General features: G+C 32.8%; 1 protein-coding gene across 5 annotated transcripts in view; it reads left to right on the top strand.

Annotated features, from left to right (window-relative positions):
• The first annotated feature begins 396 nt into the window (after positions 1-396).
• LOC119639505 (serine-rich adhesin for platelets) overlaps positions 397-14273 on the top strand; it is a 94919-nt gene continuing 81042 nt past the window's right edge. For 3 of the 5 annotated variants that reach the window (XM_038036922.1, XM_038036925.1, XM_038036921.1), the window contains exon 1: positions 1130-1290. The gene's annotated coding sequence lies outside the window, so the exon portion shown is untranslated. Of the gene's footprint in view, positions 431-1129; positions 1291-5872; positions 6416-14273 lie in introns of those variants that run through there. The other 2 variants (XM_038036923.1, XM_038036924.1) reach the window with 2 other exon arrangements.

The following is a 14273-nucleotide window of genomic DNA, read 5'->3' as shown; positions in this document are numbered from 1 at the left end:
GCGCTCCGCTATTGCTTATTTTATTGTAAACTGTTATTGCTGTTGTTGTTGTTGTAGTTAGATGTTTGCCTGTTGGTCAAATTATGAGTTCAGTACCAGTGTGTACGTTATGCTAGAGAGTTTAGTTATAAATTGTGCGGCGTGCGTATCGGTTATAGCGGTTGATAACAAAAAAAAAACAAACGACGAAAAAATGATGGAACATTTCAAACAAAATAAAAAAAAAATATATAAATAATAAATAAACAGCTAACAACTAAAAATGAAAATGAATTAAGAAAATTTTTTTTTTTTATGATCCAAAATAAAATAAAAAAAAACAAAATAAAGTGAAATTAAAACCAAAAAAAAAAAAAAAAGCGGCAATGAAAAGAAACAAAAATAATGTAAAATTATGTTAATTATGTATGAGAGAAAAAAGAGAACGAATGTAAGTGAGTGAGCGAGTGAGTGACATTACTACTTATACTAATGTAATTTCACGGTTATCCGTGCTTTTAAACTATATGCGATGGGTCTCTTATTGAAGTACCAGAAAATAGTTTTAATGTTTTTTTGTTTTTGAAAAGATAGCGTGCTTATTAAAAATTACCGAATAAATTGGAAAAAACAACTTCTTGAAAAGTTTATTAACTTATTACTTTTAAAGTCGAAATGCATGACAAGACGAAATTATGTATAGAATAAGAAAATTTTGATTCGAACTCTTTCCTTTTCATTTTTCATTCAATTCTTGCCACCGCATCTCCTCGGGCCCGCCAAACCTCTCAGAAATAAAAAAAATAAATATAAAAACAAGAAAGGAGAAGAAGGGAAAAGTGTCTTGTGATAATAACGGTAAACATAATCGCGTGTTCTTATGAAATCAAATCAAAACAATATCAACAATTTTGTACAACATATTTTCCGTTTATTATACAGAGCAATAACAACAGTAGCAACAACAACAACAGCACCCAGTCAGACAGTCAATCACGTACATTATGCTTAAATGACATTTACAAAATTTATAAATATTAAAAATAAAAAAAAAAAAATAAATAAAAAAGACAACAACAACAAGAACACACAAAAATGTGACATTTTTCTTTCTTTTATAACCGCAACAAACAAACATTAAATAAATCATTAAAGAAAAATTTTTTAACAGCCGAGCAGTGCAGAGCAAAGAAAAGCAAAGCAAAGCAAAACTTTATGGAAAGACGACGATATAGACGCGGCAAAGAGTGTGTGTCGTCTTCTATTCTTCATATAAAAGGAAGGAAGGTGGATTTTGTTTAATATACACAAGTATGCAAAGAAAAAGAAAAATAGTTTATTACATCTTTTTATGAAGACATCATCATCGAACAACAACAATTTAAGACATTATTCATGTACTTTTTTTTGTTTTTTTTTTTTTACAAAAATTCAAAGATAGAGGCAGACAACGGATCGTCCTACCCATAAAAAAAAAAGTCAAATAATAGTCAAATCTTTATTTCTAGTCAGAACATAAATGTGCATACATACATACGTAGACATATTTGCAAATATTTACATGTTTTTGCTTTTGTTTTTTTTTGCGTTTTTTTTCGTTTGAAAATTTTTTATTGCAATATTTCGTGCTTAAATAGAAAAAGAAAAGGAACAAAAATTAAAATAACATGACCTCACTATGTTTGTATTGTTATATTGTTCCCGATAGCGGACAACAATGTCTATTACTTTTATATATGTATATACATGACCATGTGGTAATATATAGAGATATCGCTATATATATATATATATATATATATATATATATATATATGTACATGCCCGGCGAAAACAAATAGCTCCTTATTGATTTTTTTCCATGAAAGAAAGCGTTTATTTTAAAAGAACGTAAAGGAAAAACAAAAAAACCTTTATTCAAAGAATTGTCCATGAGCAGCTAAACATTTTTTCTATCTTTTTGTAAAAATATGAATTCCGTGCCGAAAAAAACTCATTTTGCATAGGCATATGTTAAGGAAACAAGTTGCATTTTGTAATGCGGTGAACAGTCCGCACTGCGACCTAAAAAGTCCATTGTATTCGCTTGTGACCATAACTTCTCCAGCTTTAAAATCCGTATGAATTTTAGGTTCGCAACTGCATACGTTGGTCGGCGTTATAAAATGTTCGTCAAACACCTGGCTTCTTATCCCGCAGATGGCCGCTTAATCGCACAGAATATGAAGGGACCTTTCCTTCGTGGAATCTGCATTAGATACCTATATATACCTTTTTCAAATGATACCTGAGGGAGTTATGAGCGTAGAAGCTTGGGAAGGGAACAGTTGTAGACTATCGAATCCAAAAGGACTCACTCTGCTCACACTGCTCCCGCTGACAATCAGTTATCAACTGAAAAACATACGTGAATCCAGAGGAGCAATGCCTGTGATTCCAAGCGTTCAAGTTAAGGGCAACTTATTTCTCCAAGATGAGTTTTGAAATGTGCGCCCAAAAAATGAAGCCGTCGGAGGTTTTTGCTTTTAGATTGGCCCACGTACTGTTCATAATTTACCACGCATTAAAGCTCTTCTCCTAAATGAGAGTGCTAAGGATATTCTTTGACTTTATCCTCGCCTGCACCAAAGCATCATCGGATCTACTTTTTCATAGTTGAACATTATGCAGGAGCAGATTTCTTTCAATTTAAAGGGGAAAATGTTGTTTTATATCTTTGGTACAGCATTCGCTTTAGGTATTTCGTATAACTATTTTATAATGTGTAGACAGCCTAAAGACATTGTTTTTTTCGCATGCCGTAAAAGTTACATTTGCTCACAAACCCTAATGCATCTACACATATATATATATGCATGTATACACTTATATATGCATATGTGTACGTTTCCTTCCTATCCTTTAAATCGTAAAAAAAAACCTCAAAAAGAAAAAAGGAAATATATTATATTTATCTTACAGCATCGGTCGCTAAGCTTCTTTTAATAGTCGCTTATATCTCGCAGCTAACTCAAATTCGTTAGTCCGACGGGCATAGCGTATGTGACGGCAATAGAGGAATCATGCAAATGTATAGTGGATAACAAAGATTCCCTTAATTTAAATAAAATCATTTCTTCTTACTAGCACTGAATGTTTGTTTGCTATTGTAAAAGTGAAAAAAGGAATGAATGAATGCTTAATTGAAAACTTTTTGCAGTGTGCAGAATTCTCATAGAAGAATAAAAATAAAAACTATAGTCTACCATATTTGGAAGTTTATTCCTTTACCCGATGAATACACACACATTCATTTAGTTTTTTAACTCATACCATCAATTCATTCGTGCGAAAACCCAAAAAAAGAAGTTAACCGAGAGGATTAACGTTAGTTTTTAAAATTAAAAAAGTATTAAACAAAGTGTTGTCATCAAAAAGGATATGAGAGAGAGAGTTTACTAAACATTTGCCTTTTCCACTGCCATATGCAATCTGTGTGTATGCTAATGAGTAATGAAATCAATTTTGCAAATGAAATGATGATTGAGGACTAGTTCAGAAGGAAAATTGCTAAGATTTTCTCTCCTTCCCTCTCTCTCTCTCTCTCTCTCCCTCTCTCTATCGGGATTTTTTAAAGTGAACAAATGTCTGACAAAAAGGTTTCAACCTGGCTACCAAGTCACTGCTTGCGGTTTGAAATGTCTGTGCGGTAGACTGTACTTGGTTCCAGCTATGTAAATACTCGGTAGTCGGTAAAAGTATAAACCTTGCCGATTGGGTCCACACCCACTAGGCTGCCACCGCAACCATCTCCTTTTCTCTTTCACCTTTCTCACTCCTTTACACCCTGAGGCGTTGATCACATTAAAAGAATTGACTGGAAAGATTATGGCATCTGTCCTGTGGTATGGTCGTAGTGTAATCATCATTGCTTAACTTGAGAAGGGTCGAAGTGAGCATTAAATGAGGCGTTTGAATGACGAAATGACAAAAAACACTCTTCATCCTGCTCCTATGAGTTTATTGAGTGACATTTTATATATAAAATTTCCAATCTGGATAATGGTATCTTTCTCCACTTCTTTCTGGCTATCACTAGGTTAAATCTAAAAAATCATAAAAAGCCTTATATTATGTGTCTTATACCTGATCAAAATGCGTTGTGAGTAAAACTTTCGAATTTCTTCGAAAAAAATAAGAAGTCTTCGCAAGGATCGATGAGCTGCGTTTGCAAAGCTGAAAAGACCCTTAGTTTCGGAAAAAGAATAATTTTAAAGTGAACTCAACTTGTTCGACTCTTGAGTAGTTAACAAAGATTGCTGCCATCATTTTCTCTTTTTACGGCAGGAAACAATACCAGAATGGAATCTTATTGAAGCTATTTTGATCAATTGCATAGAAATATGAGGAAGAAAAAATAAACTCCTATTCGAAAGTGATCACATAGATATTATTCTAATGGAAAAAATAAATCTGCTTACATTAATGGGTTTAAGAGAAAAAAATTCCGAATATTAGGTGTTTTTCTTCAAATTAAGAAATAATAGCAATACTTGCTTACATAAGTGCCGTTGATGAAAGTTACTTTCGCAAGCAAATGAATTGGAATTAGAGAGCCTTTGAAGAAATGAATTCAATTTAAAGGAGAGAATATTTTAAGAAAGAACAACATTTTTTCGTTTACAAATTTGTAACGGTTCATAAATATTTCACTTAGCCTATGTTGGGTGTTTAAGAAATTCGGAGAAGAATAAACTTTGGCTACTTGGTTGCTTAAATTACTTAATTAAAGCTTTGTTGTTTCTATCGTTGCTTTAGATTTTCAAGTATTCAAAATTGGTTTTTATTATTTTTTCCAAAGACCAGGTAGGTGACCATCACTTTGTCTCGTACCTATTATCAGACGATGATTTTTGCTTATGTTAATTTCTGAAATTTAAGCCACTGTATAAGTTACATAGTTGAAGTGCACGTAACAGAGAATAGAGAAGAAAATTGCAAATATGACAAGCGGGACGTTTTCTGTTTAATTTGAAAAATAACGCTACTCAGTTGTAACAAGAGATAAACAGTGAACGCCTTACGATATTCAAAGAACAAATAATCATTAAAATCGAATATATACCGCGCTGCGTTTTTGAATGAAGTGTATTAGAAGCCGTTCCAGCCAAAGTAAACCGTCACTGTGGAACTTTACCAAAAACAACTGATGCCAAACACTGCTCACTTACTGTATCTCTGAGCAGCACTTCCATTTTTATGACGGTACTCCAGAAATAGGCTCTTGTGGTTACGTTTCAAAAAGATAAATGTCTTTGCGGAACGGAAATCATATTCTATCAGCACGATAGAAAAAATGTGTTGCTAACTATGGACAATATTTTCAATAAATTTTCTTTCCTCCACCGTAGAAAATTTTTTTTTTCTTACAAAATGAAATCGCATGCTAAGCGAGCGCTCTATCATATAAGCTACATCCCAATGCGAATATAATAAGTATGTGAACTGTCATCTGTGGTGAAAGTCACAAAAACAAGAATTTGCAAAAAAAGCAAACATTTTTCTTTAAGGAATGGATATATAGATCACATTTCTTGTTGACTTACTCCAATTAATCCTAACAAGTCAGAATCTTTTTTTTTTTTTTTTTTTTTTTTGAACGCCTAGGAAGTAAACTGTTTTTTGCACTAACTCAGTTATTTTGAAAGTTTAGGATCTCTCCGATGGTTTGCCCCAAGGAATGACATGACACATGCACACTAGTTGGGATAATTAAATATTAAGCAAGCAAGGTATCGCTCTACACTAGCAAACCGTATATATATTCGTAAGACAACTTATGGTAGTAATCTTAAAAGTTTACTTCGAATATTAAGACTTCATAATAAATTCTTGGTTTTACTCTTGTGAGGTTATGTTTAGTTTCATCTAGTTTAGCTAAAACGGCAACAATTTGAATATATTAGATGCACTTATCCTCATTTAAAAGTATTTTTATTTTTATCCCCATCACTTGGAAGAGAAACGAGCCATAAAAACTATTTGGTTTTTATAGTTATCGCATAACATAAACATATGATTTAAAAGCTTTTTTCTCTATTGATAGATAATTCTTGATTTAAGGCCGTTTAGATGATTGCCTTACGTTTTCTTTGCTTTTTTATTGCAGTTATTAATGTTGTTGTTGTTGTTGTTGTTGTTGTCTTTTCTTCGGTTAATCTTAGCGGTATGGACAAACGTAAAATAGATGTCTTTTAGAAAGAGGACAACAGTGTGTTCAAAATGAACTCAACCGGGCCAGTTATTGAATTTTTCTCCATATAAAGTGGCGGCTACAAAACTGGTTTCTTGCTTATTTGACATTTAATGAAATTTAGTACACTCGCAGCGATACAATGTAGTGGACATTTTACTTTACTATACTTTCGTCTATTATTGTTCAAAAAACAAACAACAGGTACATATCGAACAAAAAAGATTGCATATTAAAAAGTTAATTAAAAAAAAAAAAAAAAAAACGACAAACAACAAGCGAAAAATATCCAATTGAGACCAATCTTTAAATACCTAACGCTGACTTATGTACAATAATTGCATGCAAGTGAGAGAGAAGATTTATTATTTCAATATTACGATATTGCGATTGTATGTCGCAACGTTCATACCGTAGAAGGCATTATATTTTTATACGATTTATTAGCATTCTGCCAGCACTGGGAATTTTGTGCCTTGGTTCGGTGATTTTAAGAAAGTGGATTGGAGAAGTGATAAGAAAACATTGGTTTTTTCCAATGTCTTAAAATTTTAAAATTGAGCTTAACGTACAGGGTTTAACCAATTGTGCCATTTACGCTGATTAAGAAAGATTTGCGATATAATTGTAAAGCATATGTCTCGAAGATTTCATAAACTGTATGTAGTCCCGATCAGAGAGTTTTGAGAGGTTTAAATCCGCTTCAGATTTCCATTCATTTGTCCATTTGTCTAAAATAGGAATCTCAGCATACATATGAACGTAAAAAAACAAGAATGGAACTTGTCGCCCACGGGCTTTTAGGTTCACTCCACATTCCCAGTGAGGAACTGAACATTTTGCGCGTAAGACAGGAAAGATGAAAAAGAGATCAGCGTAGAAGCTACACCTTTTTTTCTTAACATATGGCTTCAAACAACTATATGTCGTTATGATATTTTATATGTTCGATCAAACTTGTTTTTGTGCAGTCTTTTTTTGTCGGTTTATGCGGTTCCTATTCATCAATTATTAAAAAATTTTGAAAACAAACTGTTATTAGTCGCAATTGTTGTGCATTTTCTCATAAACGCTTAAACATAAGAGCCGAACTTTCCCGGCCTTATCTAGAGGCACTCTATTGCGGCTTATTCGGCCGCATCAATAAGGATGGGCGCATGCGTTCAATCGGTGTCGGGAGTGTGCTAAATGTCTTCAATATTCAGAAGAAGCGGCGCAGTGTGAGTTATGCTTAGATATTAGAATGTCCAGGGTCAAAAAAGATTTATTCACCAATTAAGGTTTTTAAAAAGTCTGATTACTCATTTTTTTCTAATTTTTGATGTTCTCACATATCGTACAAGTCACTATTGCAACTCTCTATGCCTTGACTTGGTTTTGGAACGACTACAACTCGTAGTGGATTTTGGCGAGATGTCTGAAATTACCCCTTTCGAGTTGAACACAGGCCTTATGCCCTTTTGAGTTGTTGGCCAACGATAAAAAGAAATATAACCTCAAACTATTCGTTATTCAACATTACTACATTATTACATTACTCTGCCATATCTGCGTACTGTGGACGTTTTGGTTTCAATTTTGGCTGCAATTTCTCTTTTCTGCTAAAAAAATCTTCGCTTTGGTGTTTGACAAGCCTGATTACTCAATTTTTTTCTAATTCTGGAGTTGTTCGTATATCGCACAACTGATTATTGCAACTCTTTATGCCTTCGCAGTGTTACCTGGTTTTGGTGGATTTTGTAGACATTTCAGATATTAGCCCTTTTAAGTTAAACATAGGACACTATGCCTCTTCCTTTTTTTAAGTAACTTTTTTAGTTGTTGGCCAACGATAAAAAAAAAATATAACCTCAAACTATCCATTCTTCAACATTGCTACAAACGCTTTGCCATATCGGCGTGTTGCGGACGTTTTGTCTTCAACTTTGGCAACAATTTCTGCTTCCTGTTATTCTAGCTACAATTGGTTCTCGCAACTAAAAATCTTCGCTTTCGAATCATAAATCTTAGAATGTTGAAGTGGATTGCCAACACTGGTTGCCGGAATTTCGTTAAGCATTTATTTTTTGTTAGTGTCACAATAATAAAAAAAAAAAAAAAAAAACATTAAAAAAATTCGTTTATTTTTGAGAATATCATTTCCTATGAAAAAAATAAAAAAAATTATCTCACCATTGTTTTGCTGTTGTTTATTTATAATTAAAAAACAAAAAAAAAAAAAAAAAAAAAAATGTATGCACCGGAACTTTATAAATTCAATTACTTACTTTGTTGAAAAGTTTCAGGACCGCAAGTATAAGGCATCATTTGCCGTTGTTTTTCCACTTGCACATCTATACACAGAAGAACATCAATATTCTTTCTAAAAATTTCTCATCAACATGATTCATTATTATTTAAATGACTTAAAATAGAAAGCGAATACAATAGCAAATAAAAACAATATAGTGGGCCACGGCCCGTCATTAAATACCCTACATCATTTCGGTCAATACAATTATTCATATAACGACAAAATTTAAAATAAGTCAAATTATGAAAATTGGCCGAAAAGTGGTCCGATCCGAAACATTGTCAACAGCGTTCGCTCTTAGAATGAAACCTGTCGGTCTACCGAACTTCATTAAAATATTTCACAAATTGTGACGTAGAGATTGAATACAAGAAAATAATACGGACGGACAATCTTATTATTTGAAAAGGTGAGTCTATCTGAAGCTCTTCTGGGTAATGCATCCATCCGCAAAAATTTAATATATCCTTGCACCACAAATGGTGTAATGTATAAAACGAAGAGACAAGAAACTCATAATCGATTGCAGTCGAATCTTTTTTACTCACCATAATTCGTTTATTGTTTTGGTTTTTTTTTCATATTCGTACAGACCGTGCAGCGTCCCCTGTAGAATACATGCTAGAATTTATACCGTTGCATCTACTATAGGTTAGCAAAAACTCGCAACTTTTTTGTTTTTGAAAGCAAGAAACGTCTTCTCAGTTTATGCGGTACTACAGTTAGGTTCTTTGATCAATTTGGACCATTTTTAATACCAACATGGTCGCAAACACTTTCACTGTTTCTGTCAAACTTCAAAAAAATGACCTAAATTTTTTTTTGCCAGCGACGAATGTTTATCACGTACACAGGCAGATGGATAGCCCCGCCTAAATCGATCCATAATTTAATACTGATCGAGAGAGTTGCAGAAGCTTTTTTTTTGAGCATAGCAAAAATTTAAAAGAAATGTATATACCTGCAACATTTGAATGATAAGTATAAAATTCGCAAATTTATTTTTAAATAATTTTTGTAAAATTATATTTTCATTTACTAAATGTACGAAAAATGTTCTAAAAATAAAATCGTATCGCTTTTTTTAATAACGACTTTGACCCGTTTGTTTAGTACTTTATATGAAAAAAATTTCACTGCGTCCATTACGACGTTTGTATTGCAAATGGATGAAAAACTTAAAAAAAAAAAAAAAAAAAAAATATTTAAAATTTTGTATTGTAATTTGTATGAATGTTTTTAGATCCTCTTGAAAAAGAACATGAAAGTTTATCCATAAAAAAAGTTTATTTATAGAAACTTTTTATAAATTATTACAAAAGTTTGCATTCTTTTAGTTTAGCATGGAAAGAAAATGAACACAATCAACTATTCGCTGTAATACCTGTGGATATTGTAAAAACTTGCAATTGTTTGGAAATCTCTTCAACTTTTACTCATTATAGTTATACTCTAGGAAGACAATGGCTTATAGTACGCTTATTATTGCACTTGAAACATATCAGAAATAGTAGTAAGAGATTATGTCTTGATTAGCGTAATATATCAGCTTGATCTAGGTGTAGGCAGTTGGCGCTGTTCACTTCTCTCCCCAGCAGTTTGTTTCACCCCTCGATAAAGTTCAGTGTAGCCGAGTCGATAAGAACCACGTCTACTAAGCTTTTCAAATCTCAAATCCGGTAGACATTGGTCGTAGCTATAGTGAGTGTGGTCAGTTGGTAAAGGCTATGATAACCTGCGCCAACAAACTCTTATCGCTTTCTCTTTCATCGCTTCTTTATCATACAAAAAAAGAAAAAGAAATTCGTCATATATGCTTTTAATTGATGGCTGATTAAGAAGTTATGGTTATGGGCGGCATGCATTAAATATACATCCGTAACAATCGAGAAAGCTAAGTAAATATATAACTTATCCTACAATAAAATGCTTGTAATCGAAAAATTGAATCGGCAAAAGTAATATATTTTTCAATTTGCTTGAACCATGCATGGCTTTAGTAGCGAGAGTAAGAAGCAATATTATATTTGTCATAGCGCATGCGTCCACGTTATTATTAAGTTATTATTTTGGAAGTGCAAAACACCGGGCAAGGTTGCATTTCAATTGTGTCCTTGATACAAAGAAAGAAGGAGTTTCTAAATGGAATCCGAGGGGAGTCACTCAATTGTATGTATGAGGCTTTACGACAAGAGTGCACGTTAAACTTGCAGAGACATCTACTTGAAAGAAAAAAAATAGCAATCGATTTATTCGAAATATTTTTACACTAACCTTTTGGCTGAAGATAAAAATAGTTTGTATCATGTGTAGATCAAAAGGTAAAAGGATGCTAGTTACAGATTTCTTTTTCTATTGCAAGCCATTTGTTACGGGAGAATCGCACCCATTTTGCACGTTTTTAAAGTTGCTTTGTTGCCTACACCGCTGATGGCGTCAGGATACATTAACGGATGTACACAACGCTCAGTGGGACCAAAGATTATACCGGTCGATTGAGAATCACTTTCTGAACCGATCTAAGCTTGTCTGTCCGCCTTTCTGTCTTGTTTTTTCGCAGGGCGCAAATTTTTGAAATATTTTGATGAACCAAGGCTCAAGGACGAACGCTATTGAAAATGACCCGAATCGAATGACTTATTCGATCGCTTCTCTTATGACGTCGTATCTTAAGAAATAATTATTTGAGCAACTGTAGGTTATTTAATGCTTTTTCTTACCTCACTATAGCGTTTTTACGCTCAAGTTTATTATTTTAAATAAACATTTACTTCAAATTTATTATCATATCTTTTTTATTAACAAATATATCATCATAAAAAATGCTACATTTATATCATTTGAAAAAAATCTTAAAATTTTCACAATTTTAAATTTACAAAAAAAAATTTTCCTTATGGTGTTCGCATAAACTAAGATAAGAAATAAGAAAAATTGAAGTGAAAACAAGTCAAACAACTACAGACACACTCACTTTATGGCGATTCTTATTCAATCACTTTACACAATTACTCTTTAATTATGGGCGCATGCATTACGTGGGAATATAATCACCTTGAACTTTTAGATGAGATGTTAACAACCGTTCGCGTCGAATTTCACATAGACCCCAGTTTATTAATGAAAATGTATTGAGTTATTGTTTTTGATCTTGATAACTTCTTTCTCACTATCTTGTCTTAGTCGTGAAATTGGTTTGTACACTTTTAAACAAATCTTATATTAGCAATCTAAACACTCTTGCCTTGGAAACCATCAAGGCTTAGTTAATCGCTTGATAATAAGTAAGTGAACAATTGCTATTAATTCATTCACTTATCTATCTTTGCCTGGTGGCTTACCCTTCCCAATTTGTTAGGTTTTCTGATGGTCTTAAGATTTTTTCATCGGAACTTGAGAAGCAACTGGCAAGCAACACCCATATCCTCATTGTGTGATTTCAGCTGCTACACGTTGTCGATTTCTAAGCAGATCCTTCAGAATATTTTTTTGCTCATACCTTGTCGGTAAAAACGACCTGTGCAAACTTTTCTCCAATGGAATTCAATTGAAACTGAAGAATACCAAATAAAACCCCTTCAATCTTTCATTTTAGTTTCGTTTTTTAAGGTGGACACACGTCTATCTTAAAGAACTTTGATATTTCAGAGGCCAAAGAAAGCAACAAAGAAACTTTTTTTCTCTGACCTCTTATTGCCTCTAATCTCTAATCTTTCTTTCTCTTTCTTTCCGTTCTTTTCACTTTTTTAGGGCAAACGACTTGCTCTATATATTTTTCATACGTGAAAGACCAACAAAGGCAACTAAACCATCTTTTTTTCTATCTTCCTATCATCCTGTCCGACACCCTCGTTTTTTTTCTTCATGAAGTTCGTTGATTTTTGCGAGCCAAAGAAGGACAACTAAGCGACTTTTGTTTTTCTCTTATATCTTATTGTCCATTTTTCCGGTCTTCAATTTCCCTTTCACTTCTATCAACTTTCTCTTTCCCTTCTTTCTTCGCTGTGTCTATTTCATTTCTACTCTCTTCCCTCTGATGTTGTATTTTTTCCTGATGCTTTTTTTCGCTCCTATCTTTTGTCTTTTCTTGCCTCTCTTTACCTCCTCTCCTCTTTGCTTCTCATTTTTTCTGTGGCATTCTCGACTATTATCCCCACATCTCATCACCTTTTCTTCCCTGGCTTTATCTTGTCGCTATTCGTTTAAGTTTTGTGCTCTCTCTTGCGCTCGGTCAACCCATCTTCACTTGATCTCTTTTATCTCGATCGCCTTTATATTTTCTATCCTTTTCCTTTCTCTTTTCTGTGCTTTTCCTTTCTATTCTTTTATGTTTTGTCCCGTCCTGCGTCCGTTCTTCCCATCTTCACTTCGCCACTTATATAGTGTCTTTTTTCTTCCTTTCTCTCTGCTTTTCTTTCTTTTCCCTTAATTTATTTTTTGTTCCCTTCTCTTCTCTCGTTTTTATGTCATTATCTTCACATGTCATGATCTTCCTTTCCCTGGCTTTATCTTGTCTCCATTCCTCTATGTTTTGTTTCCTTTCGCGCTCGTTCTTCTCATTTTTCTTTCTTCGCCTTTTCCTTGCATTTTCTTTCCTTTCCTCTTCTCTCTTATTGTTCTCTATCTTCTTTTTAAGCTCTTCGCTTCTGCAGTTTCTTCCTTCTTCTATTTTATATTTTCTCTCTTTTCTGTCTTTCCTTCACTAGATTCAAGTCAAGCCGTTAGTCTTAGAGAAGATATGCTGGTCAGTTAAATAAGCATAGGCATTAGAACTTTCAATTTAATTTACGTGACGAGAATGTTCGGAGTTCGTCTTGAAACAATTGTTACTTTATTGCTTTCAGTTATTAGTGCTCTTTTTTCTTTTGTTTCGTACAATAACGATTATAGGAATAGATTAAGAAAACAAAACCACATATAAGGGTATATTAATTTTGTGTATTACTTTCTTCCTCTACATGCATAAGTAGTTAATAACTTTGATTTTATTGTTACTAGAATTTTTGAACTTTACTTTTTCTTTTTTTTTAGCAATAAAACCAAATGTAACAACAAATTGAAATCCCATTTTTCACTTTGTTTTTTTTTTTTTTCTTTTTCTTTGTAAAATAAAGCAAACCATATGACTTCACCCCCTGGAGTGTAGGCTTTTTACAACTTAACTTTACAATTGACTGAAACTTTAAGTGTCTCGCAATTCATTTGGTCCCTGCAAAGGGAATATAAATTATTTTAGGGTGTTTTCTGTTTCTCACTCGTTGATCATTTTGCAAATGTGAGCCAAGTTGAAGCTATGAAGCAATGTCAATTTTTTTTTCTTTCTTCCTTTTAATATTTTTGAAAAATGAACAATTTTTACAGATCAACAAACTTTTGCAATTAATGCGATGATCATGCTGTTGGGAATGACTGGAAATAGAAAATTTTAATTCTAAATATATTTTGTATGCGTACATGCATCTATATACACAAGGCCTGAGAAATCTTTAAGATAGAAATTTTGAAAGAAAGCGAATGATTTGATTTGGAAATAATTTATCAAAGTTGAAAATCTTTTCATTAAAACTTTAACAATTACCAAGTTACGCACGTGAGAAATTTAAAATATTTTTTTATAATAAAAAGATTTTTCTAATGTTCTTTTCGGCGGGATCCTCGGTAGATAGATAGATATTCGGAAAGATAAAGTCAAGGACTTGGGGTCTTTAAAACGATGCACTTCTGAGAACGAATATATGCTTATTCTCTAAATCGGCACAATACATGCAA

The sequence above is a fragment of the Glossina fuscipes genome, unplaced genomic scaffold, assembly GCF_014805625.2.
Source record: "Glossina fuscipes isolate IAEA_lab_2018 unplaced genomic scaffold, Yale_Gfus_2 112, whole genome shotgun sequence".
NCBI classification, from domain to species: domain Eukaryota; kingdom Metazoa; phylum Arthropoda; class Insecta; order Diptera; family Glossinidae; genus Glossina; species Glossina fuscipes.
Note: the sequence above shows the minus strand (reverse complement) of the source record. Positions and strands in the feature narration are given on the sequence as shown.